A 14,288-nucleotide genomic window follows, 5' to 3' on the forward strand; every position below is an offset into this window, starting at 1 on the left:
GGGATTTGAACCTTGTTCTTAAGTTTCTTATGGGTGCTCCGTTTGAGCCTTTGCATTCTTGCCCTTTCAGACTGTTAACTCTGAAAACTGTGTTTTTGGTTGCGGTTACTTCCGCTCGCAGAGTGAGTGAGTTACAGGCACTTTCAGTTAAGCCACCCTTCACTGTGTTTCATAAGGACAGGGTTGTCCTTAGAGTTCGTCCTTCCTTTCTTCTGAAGGTGGTTTCGAAATTTCATTTGAGCCAGAAGGTTGTTCTTCCGGCGTTCTATCCTCCTCCACATCCTGGTAAGGAAGAGGAGAGGCTCCATAGGCTTGATCCTAGGAGAGCGTTGAGCTTTTATATTTCGCGCATGTCCCGGGTCAGAGTGGATGATCAACTTTTCATTGGTTACGCTGGAAAGCGTTTGGGACAAGCTGTGACGAAACAGACTTTGTCTCGTTGGATTATTTTAGCTATCTCCGAGTGTTACCGCTTGGCGGGTATGGACCCTCCGGCTGGCTTGCGGGCCCATTCTACCAGGGGAGTGGCTGCGTCTACTGCCCTGCAGAGGGGTGTTCCTATTCGTCACATCTGTGAGTCAGCCACCTGGGCTTCGGTACATACTTTTGTACGTCACTACTCCCTCGATTCCATCCGAGGGCAGGATCTGGCCTTTGGCAAGGCAGTCCTTTATTCCACAATTTGATTGGGCATGCTAAATTCTTTTCCCACCTCCTTGCTTGGTACTGCTTTGGGAGTCTGTCATAGATATAGAATACGCCGGAGGACCCAATCCCCTCGAAGAACAAGTTACTCTCTTACCTGTTAATGTTCTTTCGATGGGATGGTCCGACGACGTATTCCATATCGCTCCCTCCCTACCTTCCCCGCTGCAGAATTTCTTATGCGATTGCAGCTTGCGTTCCGCAAGGCCTTGTGTGTCTGACTGGCAGAAAACTGGTATCACACGTTCTGGGGGAAAAAACTACAACTGAGACTACGGGCGTCGTGCGTCCTACTTATCACATCGGGTGATGTCGTCTGTCGGAGGAGGTCCTCGGGGACGGCGCATCGACGTCATCGACGCAGGACGCAGACGTCGAAAAATTTCCGAAGCAGCACAGCTTTGGACATTACCTGTCATAGATATGGAATACGTCGTCGGACCATCCTATCGAAAGAACGTTACCAGGTAAGAGAGTAACTTGTTCTTCTTTATGTGTGTTTCCTGCGGTCGAAGCAATTTCTAACTGTGAACCACGTGGTTCGTTTTTCTGTCCCGTTTGTTCATTATTTATATTTGCATTTGTTACTTCGCTCACATTTAGTATTCTGTTGTTTGACGTTGGTCTTTTCTTATTTGCAACTTGGTAACTTGACTTGAAGATGTTTTCCTTCATCAATGTTTGCTTTGCGAACATATATTGAAAATTAGTTTTATACGCTTTTTTGTGAGTGTGTGGCCTGGACGCCCAGGCTTCTCTGAGCTTCATTTTTTCTATAAAGTGTGTCCATTGCTCAATTTCCCCTATTTCGTCTGCTAATGAAGTTTCATGCAGACTCATGCTTCGTGATTTCCACATTTTTCCCAATCAGTGGCGTAGGCATTTTTGTATTTTGTAACTGTCTTTGTGCCAGTTTTACCTATTGGTCTGTGATTGGCATTTGGTGGGCATTGTGTATTTCTCTCTTCGTCGTTGACATTGGATTCAAAGACCTTGTCAGTTGTTATTCAATCATTGTTGTTAGCTGAGTAATTCTCAGACTCTTTGTCTTTCATTTCGAATGTGTTGTTTTTTACATCTAGTTCTATGACCTGTTCTACGTCTCCTTCCGTGTCTGTCATGTTGTTTCTTATCTCCTCTTTGTTCTTTTCGCTAGCATAGGGGCCACCTGCTGGTTGTTCTCTTTGTGTCGGATTTGTATTTGCTTCCATTCTCACGTCCGTGTTCTTGTTTAATCTGTTGTGATGTTTTGTCTTAGTCATTTTTGGGGCTTTCCCCAGATCTTTTATTCATGTTGCTGATCTCTGACCGCCCTGTTGAGTCTATTAGGGGACTACTCAATTTGCTCTTTGTTTCACCAACCGGTACTTGACTTTTGTTGCCTATGGCTACTCCCGTGTTTTCATGGTCTTCTTAGCCATGTGAACATTTTTGTTTGTGCTTTGTTTAATGCTGGATTTCCTGGTATCGCCACATTTGGTATATTGATGTTATTTTCTCTGCTTTCATTGACCATGACTGCGATTACTCAGTATTTAGCGAGCTTTCTGTTATCTTAACACTCCTTACGCTGAGATTTAATTGCGTATCTGGTTGTGCAACTTGAGTTGGGGTTTCATCCCCCTCGTTGCGATTCCTTCTCGCCGAAGAACTTTGTGGCGGCCGTAGCATTTTCTCTCCAGCCTCTAGCATTTCAGCGTCTAACGTCTAGCGAGTCAGTTGGAATCGAGTCTGATGCTGTCAAGTCCGGGCGAGCTGCCAATTCTGCCTCCCCCACATTAATCCGCACCTCACTGCTCGCTCTCTCACGCCATACTCACTTGGTCTGATGTTCTGGTTTGCGATGTATGGGAGCCTGCTTTAGTCTTCCTCTTCATGCACAGAGCACGGTCGGTTACTGATGTCTCTGCTGTTGTCTCAGCCCCTCGACAAGACGAAATTTTGCTCTTGTGTTGGCCAGAGTCCCGCTGTCACGTGTGTCGGAGTCCATCACCACAGTTTGTCCGTCTGTGCTTAGATTATGACTGGAGTAAGACTGGACTCCTACAGGACTCAAATGCGGCGCTACGCGCTTGGGGTGGTCTTTTAAGGCAGTCCTTCAGTTAAAGGTACAGTTAGTTCCACAGCTAAAGCTGTATCACTGGTCCAAAACAGCCTGCTCACTGTCACTACTAGAGTAAGACTGCACTCTTGAAGAACTCGCGTGCGCCGCTAGGCGCCTGGGATTGTCTTTTAAGGTGGTCCTTCACAGTTAAAGGTACTGTTTGTTCCACAGCTAATGCTGTAACACGAGTCCAAGACATCTTGCTCACTCTCTAAGACTGGACTTCTGCAGGACTCATACATATAACAAAATCATACAAGGATCAGTTGGCTGTTTAAACCTCATAAAATAACATTTAAATTCAAACATAAAAATTAATAATAGGAATCCTTGTAACCAGGGTTGAATCCCCTTCACCTGGATTAATTCAGGATATTTCAAACATAAGTTCAAAATCAGGAAAGTTATTTTCACTCCTAGTATAGTCACGCTCTTTTCATTCCATGTGTCTTTCACTTCGCATATTGACTTTTTTAATTCCAAAAAGGATTTCTCCCTCTTCAAGACAATTGTTCAGGTTTCCACAACCTTCTGTTTGACCAACCAAAGGACTGTCTTCACACACCAAATCAGTAGTTAATATAGTTAACCTTTTCTCTGAATGCCAGTCACTTTTCATCACATTGTATTTCTTCATAAGCAACACATTAGTCAGATTCATTCATTTATTCAGGATGGTAATAGAACAGTTCATCAATACTTAATGGTCAAATTGTCACTTCTTTTCCACCATAAGCTTCTACCACATTCACAGTACTTCAAATCATCTTCTTCCTCGTCCACTCGTGTGCCAGATTTGAAGGCATTATGAAGTGGACACAGACAACTGAATAGAGTTTGTGCCAGAAACTTTTATTAAAACAAAGAGGGTTCATAAAAGGCCTAACTTGCCCTCTGCGCAAGATGTGATTTCCCTACCTAAATGAAACGAATGATCATCTCTGTGTCAGGAAGTCCAAAGCAAATGTCTGACTGTGTCCAACGCCTATACTTGCTCTCACATCTAATTGTATACAATGTGTAGGGATGTCAGCCTCAAAATAAGAAGTGTTCAAATAAAAGTTCAGAGCTTCTTCCCCAAGGTTCAAGATGGTTCACTTTACAAAAAAGAGGTGTTCCCTTCCCCCAAGCTTTCAAGTCTCTCAACTTTCAAAACAATGCATTTCTTTGGGATACTTGGGATTGCTGTGAGGAATCGGCACATCTGAACCCCTGTAGGTGCACGCCTTCCCTCCAAACCTGCTTCTAGTTTGCACACATCCCGCATAACCCATGCATCACGCTCTCGAAATAGGGGGAGAACACGGTTGTCATCCTGGCACAAGCAAAGAACATCGTTCTTCGCTCGCTGGCGGTTGCCATGGCGAAGGTGGAGGCCCTGCCTCATACGAAGCAGTATTGGATGGAGGCGCTTGATACCCGCTTACGTGACGTGTATCCCAGGACACGTAACACATAAAAGACCTCCGCAGTCTACAGTCCGGTGCTTCTAATTGAAGTTGTTAGGATCACTTTGTTTTTGGTCAAGTTTATGGTTCTTGCCTTCTTGACTCTGGTTTTGTTTCATAGTCTTTGCTCTTGCCTCCTTCTACTGGTAAGAACTCACGGCTATTGTTTTTCCACTAACCCTGATGACCCGGCCTGCTTTAACGGACTGCGCACGGATAACAAACCCAACCCTGTTCTTGCCTGCTCGTTAACGACCCATTTTCGTGTCACTGACTTCTCGGCCTTTCCTCATCTGCAGAGCTCCACCTCCGGTGCCTCACACCAACGGGTCCACCAACTTTACGCTGCAACATCTACCGGATAAATCAGTTCTGGTGTTTTCACGAACTCTGGATCTGCTGCATTTTGTCAAGGAACTGTGATACCCGGACTAGAGACATCAATCTACTGGTGTGCTTGATTAGCCGTCCTCGTGTCGTCTGGGTGGTTTCTACTGCTGGACACTGGACATAAGGACACTATCATCAAAGACCTTGATGGGCGTCTTTGTGCCATCGGGGTAAGCAACCATACTGCCTTGGATTACAGATAACTACGTCTTGAACTTCAGAACTCAAATCCTACTGGTAAACCCAGTTTTGTTTTTCTGGTTTGCTCTCTGTACATGATTATCCTTCATCATAACTTAGTGTGCATCGTATTACAGGTACAATCTTGTATCAGAAGGGTTTTCCCAGGGACACCAATTGTCAACTCCTCCGCATTGACACTTCTCTGGATCCTTTTCCACCTATATGAGGTTGGTTCATTCTGCCTTGTATGTTGTCGGTATTGTCAAAAGTATCAATCAGTATTCTTAAGTGCTGTTTCTTTTTTCTTCCACAGCTAGCGTGTCATAGGTACATGTGTTCCATCTTTCGACTAATAGATCCTTCTGCTTGTTCACATACGAAGTAGAGGGTTACATTGGTAGGAAGAATTTCTCAGCTACAAGTGAACCAGTTTTAACAGAGGGTCTCTCCCTCTATGCTATTGGGCAACGCCCTTGGTGAGCCTAACACTCTTCTGGCTTGATTGCCTTTCATCAATTTTTATAAAGTTCCTTGATTCAAATCACATATATTTCCTTCATGCAATCATACGCTAGTTGGTGACTTAAGTGGCTTATTCTTAGGTGGGTGTACTCAGACTTGGCGCAGTTATTGGCCCACACGGTCCACCCATTACAGGCCATGCAACCGACACACCTTATTGGCTTCTTTTTCATAGGCACATTACCACTGTTTCAGCATCACATTGGGAGGTGACTTATCCTCATTTCACATCTGCTTGTTGCATTGTCACTTCTTAGTTTTGCGACCATTCACTTGTGGCGCTTTCACATTTTCTCAGGGTTCTTGCAATTGCCTATTCTTCAAGGCACACAGTTCTTTGTATTCTTATGCCGCTTGCCAATAGACAGTTACTTTCTTTTATCAAGGAATTGTACAAAACTGCTTTCAACCAGATAAATATTCAAAAAGGCTCTTGTCATTCAAATAAGCCACGTAGAAATCAACAGTTTTCTCTGGCTCTCTCTTGCCCTTGCAACAGTTTGTTTAATCTCCTACTTTATTTTAATGCAACCTGGGATTTTTCTCGGCACCAGGTTACCTTTCCTTTCATTTCTTTCACAGTTGGGCATTCATAATTCACCCTGGGATTTTACTCGACTCCAGGATAGCCTTCCTTTCATCTCTCACAGTTTGGTATTCACCGTTCGCTCGATTTGTTTAAGAGTTTAGTTTCATCGTTATTATTAAAAGTATTCAGTAACTTGTCTGCTTGCAAACTTGATCAGCTTTCCTATTGCCCAAACTGTCTCTCGCTCACTTTTGAGTGACTGGACCTGCAGTAACCGCACGGTCTACACCACAGCATCCCTGAGTCACTCGGGCTTTTCTGACTCACCGGGCATGCTGTCTTCAGGTGCTCTTCTCCGCGCCGGCAGGCTCGCTGTGGCTCTTGCTGCCCGTGGCTCAGCGTCCCTCTTCTCCTGGGTTTTAGGGAGGGGGTGTCTATCTGACTCAGGGAGGTATGCAGACCAACTCTGCTACCAGAGGCCTCTTGAATGCTCCTGCCACACGGAGCTTTCGCTGCAACGACTCTGCAGCTCATAGGCACTTCGGGCACGTGTCTCTCTAGCTTCACCTCCAGCATCTCCGGTAGGCATCCCACTGTCGATTCCCTTGGCCTCACCTGAGCGGGCCATTTATTCCGCCCCCTTGGCTACATGTGCAGGCAATGTTCGTTCATTACACAGCGATTGTGGTACTCTGCATCCCTCTTCCTCGTCCCAGTACCTGGGTGGTGTTTACTGGGGGGTGATTTTCTGTAAAGATAGAGAAGGGACTGGTAATAACCTACAAAGGCCTGGGGGATATTAGACTTGTTAGAAAATGGAAATGTGGGATACCACGTCTCACCCAAGGGTGCCTCATCCCCACTCCCCAAGTCTTCTCCACTCAGGTGATCCTCCCTCGCATATCCACCCCCAGGGTCAGGATCCGATAGCAATGGCCTTTTCCTGGCCACTTGGGAGGAGTATATATTGGAGAAAGAAGTGAGGATGCCCTCAGATTCCTCACACTATTATAACTACTATTTGTCCCTTCCCTGGTTTACTCGCCTGCAAGGATAAACACTCCAACTACTGCTACTTGTACTTTGTGGTGAGGTTTGTTCCAAGCATTCCATCTCTAACCCTAGGGCGGGGGGAGGGGGAGAAACACACCTCCACAACCCATGTCCACATACCTCTAGACTTCTACAGAAGTAAATTACCAGACCGCAACGTACCTACTGACTAGGATGCCAAACAATATCGAAGCACACATAGATGCCGACCACAGAAACCAAAGCAAAGAGGTAAGAAAAAAAACCTTGCTAACCCAATACTAAAATCTCATTTTTCCGCAAACTCTTCTCCTACAGAAACTTAGACGACCACATCCCTGCACAGCTAACTGCACATACTTCACCACACTGTAACAACATACAAACAACACATAACCATGCACAACAGCACATGAAAATCGCTCACTCGAAAATCGCACCTAAACTCAGCGAACCGTGCAAACCGTACTGAAGCTGCGAACAGAACATCATATCTCACTTCCCTATTGCACCCTACTAACCGCTCCCACAGCCTTGTCGCTTTACACCGTCGTTTTTCAGATCTGTAGCGCGCCAGGGGACCACTACAGTGGTGAGAATTTGCGGTACAAGTAACCTTTAACATTAACTTAACTCCTCAATGGGCAAAGTTGAACCAACAACTGCTTCTTGTGTAAGTCTTTAGACTTTCAACACAGTGGGTTTACAACCTCCTCCACAAGTATACCATACATATTGACAATGATTCTAACATTGATCTGTTTGCCCCAGGCCATGCATGTTACAATTCTCTCCCCTTGATCCTTTCTAAAATTAGGGTTTTTCTCCTGCATCTTTCATTCCTTTCTCCACCACCAATTGGCTGCTGGTAATGCAGTTTCCAACTTCTCCTTCCCAGATAAACCCTCTTTGGAAAAGTTGTATCTCCTTGAATTTATAATTGCCCTTCTTTGGCTTTGGCAATACTGGTTACAATATTCTCTTAATGGACATCTGGTAGATGGCTTTCACTTAGTTTGAATATTGCCCCTTTTTGGCTAATGCAGTGTAGGTTACAATATTCACCTATTTGCTTTCTTAAAAGGAGAGTTAAGCCCAACTTGCTTTAATACAAAAGTTTGGTATTCAAAACAACCTTCATTCTGGTACAGCAGTTTACTTCAGAATGCCCCAGGGTCGCATATAGAAGGCCAGCTCACTGATATGTTCTGACCTCTCCTTCTGACTCACAGCTTCTTCATTCATCGGGACTTCACTGGCGCTCACAGCTCCGGTCACTCTCCCGCTGTTTGCGCTGCCTGTAAATGGAACTTTCTTAGCTCTACACACACACTGATATGATATGATAAGGCATTTGTAATGCGCCTATACACAAGTGTTTCAAGGCGCGACGAGGCAGGGAGTGGGGAACAAAGGGAAGACGGGCAACGATCCTACTAGGCCAGGTGTCATTCAGAACGCGCAAGTGCCGGGGTAGGGGGAAGGGAAAAAGTGCAAGGGGGAGCGGGGGGGAGTGCAGTACAAATAGTAGAATAGAAATAAAATAATAAATAAATAGGGCCAGCTGGTGGCAAGTGCAAGGTAAGTGCAGACAAGTGCTGGGGGGGGGGGCTGTAGTGATACAGAGACAGTCCCGCAGTGCAGGGGTTGCCAGGGAGGCAGTGCAAGTGAAGAGTGACTGTGCCCAGGACCGAGGTCGGTGAGAGTGGCCCAGTTGCAGAATCAGTGCAGTTATGGTGAAGAATTTAGCAGGGGAGAGGGAGAGAGAAAGCAGAAGTGAAGAGGAAGGTTTTGAGGTGCTTCCAGAACCGGAGATGGTTCTCCTCAAGTTTCAGGGAGGCAGGAAGGCTGTTCCAGAGGGAGGCCCCTGCCGCGGAGAGAGATCTACCCCCAGCTCGTTGCTTCGAGAAGCGGCTGACCCTGAGGGAGTTGGAGACGGATGAGCGTAGGGCTCGGGAAGGAAGATATTTAGGAAGAGAGAGTTGAAGGTATTTAGGCCCCAGGCCCCAGAAGGCCTTGTGGACAATGCAGAGGGTTTTGAACTTAATCCTCGCAGCCACTGGGAGCCAGTGTAGAGATTTCAGTCCTGGAGAGATACGGTCCCTGGGCTTGAGGCCAAGGACAAGTCTCGCAGTTCTGTTCTGGATGAGTTGCAGAGGGCGGAGAGTGGAGGCAGGCAGATTAAGATAGAGGCTGTTACAGTGGTCCAGCTTCGAGAGAACCAGGGCTCGGGAGACAGTGAGCTTCTGGGGGAAGGAGAGGAAGGGAAGAATACCTCTGAGGAGGTGCAGCTGGTAATGTGACTTATTAGAGACGTCAGATATATGAGGAGAGAAGGAGAGTGTGGAGTCGAAGATGACCCCGAGGTTTTTTGCCTTGCAGGTAGGAGCAGGAAGAGGGCCAAGAGAGGCCGGCCAGAGAGCTGCAGGGAAGGAGGGAGTGGGTGTGCCGATGAGTAGGATCTCAGTCTTACTAGCATTAAGGCAGAGGTCATTGGCAGCACACCATTCCTGGATAGCAGACAGACAGTCAGAGATGAGGGAGGGAGAGGAGGAGGCCGAGGGTAGCCTGAAAATGAGCTGGGTATCGTCCGCATAGCACTGAAAGTTGGGGCAGAGGGCGGCGATGCGGTGGGCAAGGAGTGCCAGATACTGGTTGAACAGCCAGGGAGAGAGATTAGATCCCTGGGGAACGCCACAGGTGGAGAAAAAGATGTCCGAGAGGAAGGACCCAAGTTGGACCTGGGAGGGTCGATTGGAAAGGAAAGAGGTCAGCCACGCCAGAGCCTGACCAGTGATACCCAGGTTATCACGGAGACGGTTGAGCAGGATGGCATGGTTGACAGTGTCAAAGGCAGAAGAGAGATCGAGCAGAATGAGAACACACGGAGTGTTGGAGTCGAGGTTCAAGAGCAGGTCCTCACGGATGTTCAGGAGAGCAGTTTCCGTGCTTCTGGCCGCTCTGAAGCCAGATTGATGGTCATGGAGACTATCAACAGCTTCAGCATGGAGGTTAAGCTGGGAGATGGCCAGTTTCTCCAGGAGCTTGCCCAGGAAGGGAGTGATGGAGATTGGGCGATAGTTAGCCGGACAGGAGGGGTCGGCAGAGGGTTTCTTAAGGAGAGGGTGCACAAGGGAGTGCTTGAGGGGGGATGGGAAGACTCCAGAGGCGCAGGAGTGGTTGCAAAAGTCAGCCAGGGCAGGAGCCAGGGAGTCGATGTGGTCCTTGATAGTTTTGGAGGAACAGGGGTGAATCTGTTTAGACGAGACTTTCATAGATCGGACTTGTCTGGAAACCTCGTCAGCAGAAAAAAGGGGAAAGGCAGAGAAGGAGGGAGGAGGGGTGGCTGCAGAAGGGCCAGAGGAAGAGCAGGGAAGAGAGGGGGGGGGGGTGAGGTGATAGGAGGAGAGTGAGGACAGGATGTCCTGAGTTTTAGAGATGAAGTGGGAGGCCAGTGCAGTGCAGAGGGCCTGGGAGGGGACAGGAGAGGTAGAGACTGCAGCAGGGATGGCAAGCTCCTTGCAGATTTTAAAGAGTTCAGCCGAGTTGTTAGATGCCGCAGAGATGCGTGCTTGGATAAGGGCTCTCTTCTTGGTGAGAACAGAGAGACGGTATTGCCTTTGGAGCAGGCGGCAGGCCAGTTTGTCAGAGGATGAACATGAAGCACACCATTTCCTCTCTGCCACCCTGCACTTGCGTTTTAGGGTGACGAGATCCGAATCATACCAGGAGTTACATTTGGCTTTGGGCTTCAGGCGGATTTTCATGACAGGGGCAAGGATATCAAGAGTATCAGATATAGCAGAGTGGAGCAAGGAGAGGGCTGTGTCAGGGTGGAAGTCAGCCGAAGGGGGGGGGGCGAGAAGGTGGCAGCGAAAGCCGCAACTGACACGCGCTTCATGGGTCGGATGACCGAGAAGGTGGGTGGCAATGATGAGGGTGGCTTTGCCTGTGGGGTAGGGAGGGTGAGGTGGGTGGATAGGAGAAAGTGATCACTCCAGGAGAGAGGAGTGGAGAGAGGGACAGAGCGGGGAAGGTCAGAAGAGATCAGAGCATCAAGAGTGTGCCTTGCAGAATGAGTAGGCCCAGACGGGAGAATAGAGAGTCAGAGAGAGTCGCAGAGGTCACGAAAGAGTCCAGTGGGGGGACAGGAGGCATCTAGGTGGATGTTGAAGTCACCAAGAAAGAGGAGTTGAGTGGTAGAGGACAGGAGTGAGGAGGAGAGGTCAGCCCACTCAGAGAGGAAGGAGGAAATTTGACCAGGTGGCCGATAGATAGTAGCCACGGTAAGGGAATGGCTAGGAGAGAGAGAGAGAGTCGGCAGACAAGACATTCAAAAGAGGAGTAGGTCTGCGTAGGAGTGACAGTGGCAGGAATCCACTCAGGGAAGATAAGGGCTACCCCCCCTCCCTGCACGGTTGGGTCTGGGCAAGGAGAGGATCTTGTAGCCATCAGGTAGGAGTATGTCAAAGCTGGTGACAGAGCTGGCCGTGAACCATGTCTCAGTAAGACCGAGGACGTCAAGGTCCAGTTCCTCAAGAAGGTGACAGATATCAGAGGAATGCCTGATGGCAGAGCGAGAGTTAAGAGTGGCAATGTGGAGAAGGTTGCCATCCTTGAAGGATTTCCGGGGAGGGGTACAGATCAGAGGTACGCCCTGCCGGAGGTGTAGAAGAGGGAGGTGAAGAAGGAGCAAGAGAGGGGGCAGGGAGGGAGGGTAGAGGCAAGGTAGCCGAGGACAGATGAGGGGGGACAGCAGGAGAGGAAAGGAAGTTGATGAGGCGTGGGAAGCGTCTATCAAAGAGGTGAAGGTTGGCCTGAGGGCCTTGGACCAGGACAGTCCCATTAGCGTAGACATTAATGATGGCCTTAGAGGAGAGGAAGGAGGCCAAGAGGACATCCCAACGGGTGCCACCATTAATGGGAGAAGAGGAGAAAGGAGAGAGCACAGAGACCATATGAAGGGTCCATAGGTCAGGCGAGGGCACGAAAAAGAGGATGTCAGTAAGAGTTTCCTTGGAGCAGGCACTAGTGTAAGTGTCAGCGATAGGGAGGCCTGGGTTGGAGACCAGGATGTCCTTTTTAAACTTTTTCCTACCAGATTTAGTGAGGAGAGCAGGATAGTCGATAGAGAAGCAGTTAGAGAAGATAGGCGAGATAGAGAGCACCATGGAGTAGGGGGAAAGGGGGGGGGAGACAGACGAAGCAAGAGCACGAAGGCAGGAAGTGAGCGGCAAGCCCAGGTTTACCACAATTAGACAGTGAGTGCGTATTAGGTAAAAATGCCACCTAAGTTTGAGAATCCTGCGAGGGGGAAAAAACCAAGTTTACCACATTTAGACAGTGAGTGCGTATTAGGTACAAATGCCACCTAAGTTTGAGAATCCTGCGAGGGGGGAAAAAACAAGTTTACCACATTTAGACAGTGAGTGCGTATTTAGTACAGATGCCACCTAAGTTTGAGAATCCTGGAAGGGGGGAAAAAAAAACACGTTTACCACAACTATGGGACACGAGCAGGTGGCGAGAGAGTCCAGGCGCCTGGCGTCCCCTGCGGACACCTGCAGACACACAGGGTGCCGCAACCGTAGGAGCCGCCCTTTGCCTGATGGGCCCTTAGCCGGGGGCTGCCGGGCAGGGGGGCTGCCCAGGAAGGGGAAGGATATAGGCGGAGGGAGGAGGGGAAGGGGAGGGGGGCGTGGGCGGACAGGAAGGCGGGAAGGGAGACCAGGACCAGGAAGTGGGTGGGGGTGAGCAGGCAACACACAACGCGCGCTCAGAGCGCGAATGCCAATTAAAACAAAAAACAATTTCACAGGCAAGGACTCACGGAGGCCCGCGGGGGCCTGGCAGGGCTTGCCGACGTCTGCTGATCCCTCAGGCCACCGGCGACTGCTCTCCAACTCTCGGCTGCACAAAGAGGAGAGCGGGGGGAGCAGCCGCCGAGTAGGCCAGGGGGAGGAAGACCAGTCAGCCAATCAGAGGGGGGGTGGGCGGGCAGGAAGGCGGGAAGGGAGACCAGGACCAGGAAGTGGGTGGGGGTGAGCAGGCAACACACAACGCGCGCTCAGAGCGCGAATCCCAATTAAAACAAAAAACAATTTCACAGGCAAGGACTCACGGAGGCCCGCGGGGGCCTGGCAGGGCTTGCCGACGTCTGCTGACCCCTCAGGCCACCGGCGACTGCTCTCCAACGCTCGGCTGCACAAAGAGAGCATCACACACCAGAGCGGGATGCAGGACAGATATTCTCTCTCCCCCGGGACAGCTGGCTTCAGTACAGCTTCCCGCTGCACGTTCTCTGCATCTTGCAGACTATCTGACTTCTGCCACGTTCTAAGTACAGCTTCCACTATCAGCAAAGTGGGGGCTTCGTCCTCTGCTTCTCAATGGCCCGCACCTGAAACGCCCTTAAATGTTTAATGGTCCCGCTCAGGTGTGGGCCATTACAACCACTAGACCGCTCATCACGGTTTAATAACTCTGGACCCCTCTTCCTCGTCTCAGTACTAAGAGCATTATGTTTTTGTTCATTTTAAGATTATTTAATTCACTCTGTTTGAGTGATTTATAGGATGTGACTTGGGGGAGGTTTTCAAAGGAAATATTGGTTTATTCTTGGGTTTATAATTCAATCACAATGTAGAATTATAACTATTAAAAGTAGTTGTATTAATTCCCTGACCCTTACATATAAAATGTCCATGTTTACAAAAAGTAGTTTCATGCTTGACACCATGGGTAAGTCTGGGAGGGGAGATCCTGTGGTTACAACATGCCATGAAGTATTCAGGCATTAGGGAAACCTCATCCTCAGAAGAGGATGAATATCATGTGTCTCTTGACAGTCACCACATTCCTTTGATAGCCTTCTCCTCCCATCTGATCCTCACTTCTAACACCACCCCCAGGATTAGGATCAGGTAGCGGCTGCCTTTCCCTGGACACATGGGAGGAGACTTTAGGCTGGGATTCTGGGATGGCTCTGCATGATTCATCAGATTGTAGGGTAGTTAGTGAGGCTAAGTGAGCAAGATGAATGAGAGAGTATTAAGAGGGTGACTGGGAGTAAGAGAAGTGGGGTGGGGTTTAGTGTAGAGTGGGAGGAGAGAATAGTGGAAAGAGTCTAATGTGGAGTAATAGGAGGAGAGTAGTAGAGATCAAGGTGTAGAGTAGAAGAGAGTGGAGCTTAGTAAAGGGTGACAGAGTAGCATTCGATGGACGAGCATGGTAGGGACTGAGAGTAGATGAGGAGAGTGTGAGGAGTTGGTGAGAGAGAGTAGTAGGGAAGGGAAAGGAAGGAAATCAAAGAACATCACGATGAGGAGTAAAGAGCATGAGAGGTAAAGACAGAGTGAAACCTGGGGGGATGGAA

General features: G+C 48.6%; 1 protein-coding gene across 3 annotated transcripts in view; it reads left to right on the forward strand.

Moving 5' to 3' along the window:
• Window positions 1-14,288, forward strand: part of WDR70 (WD repeat domain 70) — a 2,341,596-nt gene that overhangs the window by 598,512 nt on the left and 1,728,796 nt on the right. The window lies entirely within an intron of this gene.

This window comes from Ambystoma mexicanum, chromosome 6p, assembly GCF_040938575.1.
Source record: "Ambystoma mexicanum isolate Mex_15411 chromosome 6p, UKY_AmexF1_1, whole genome shotgun sequence".
NCBI lineage: Eukaryota > Metazoa > Chordata > Amphibia > Caudata > Ambystomatidae > Ambystoma > Ambystoma mexicanum.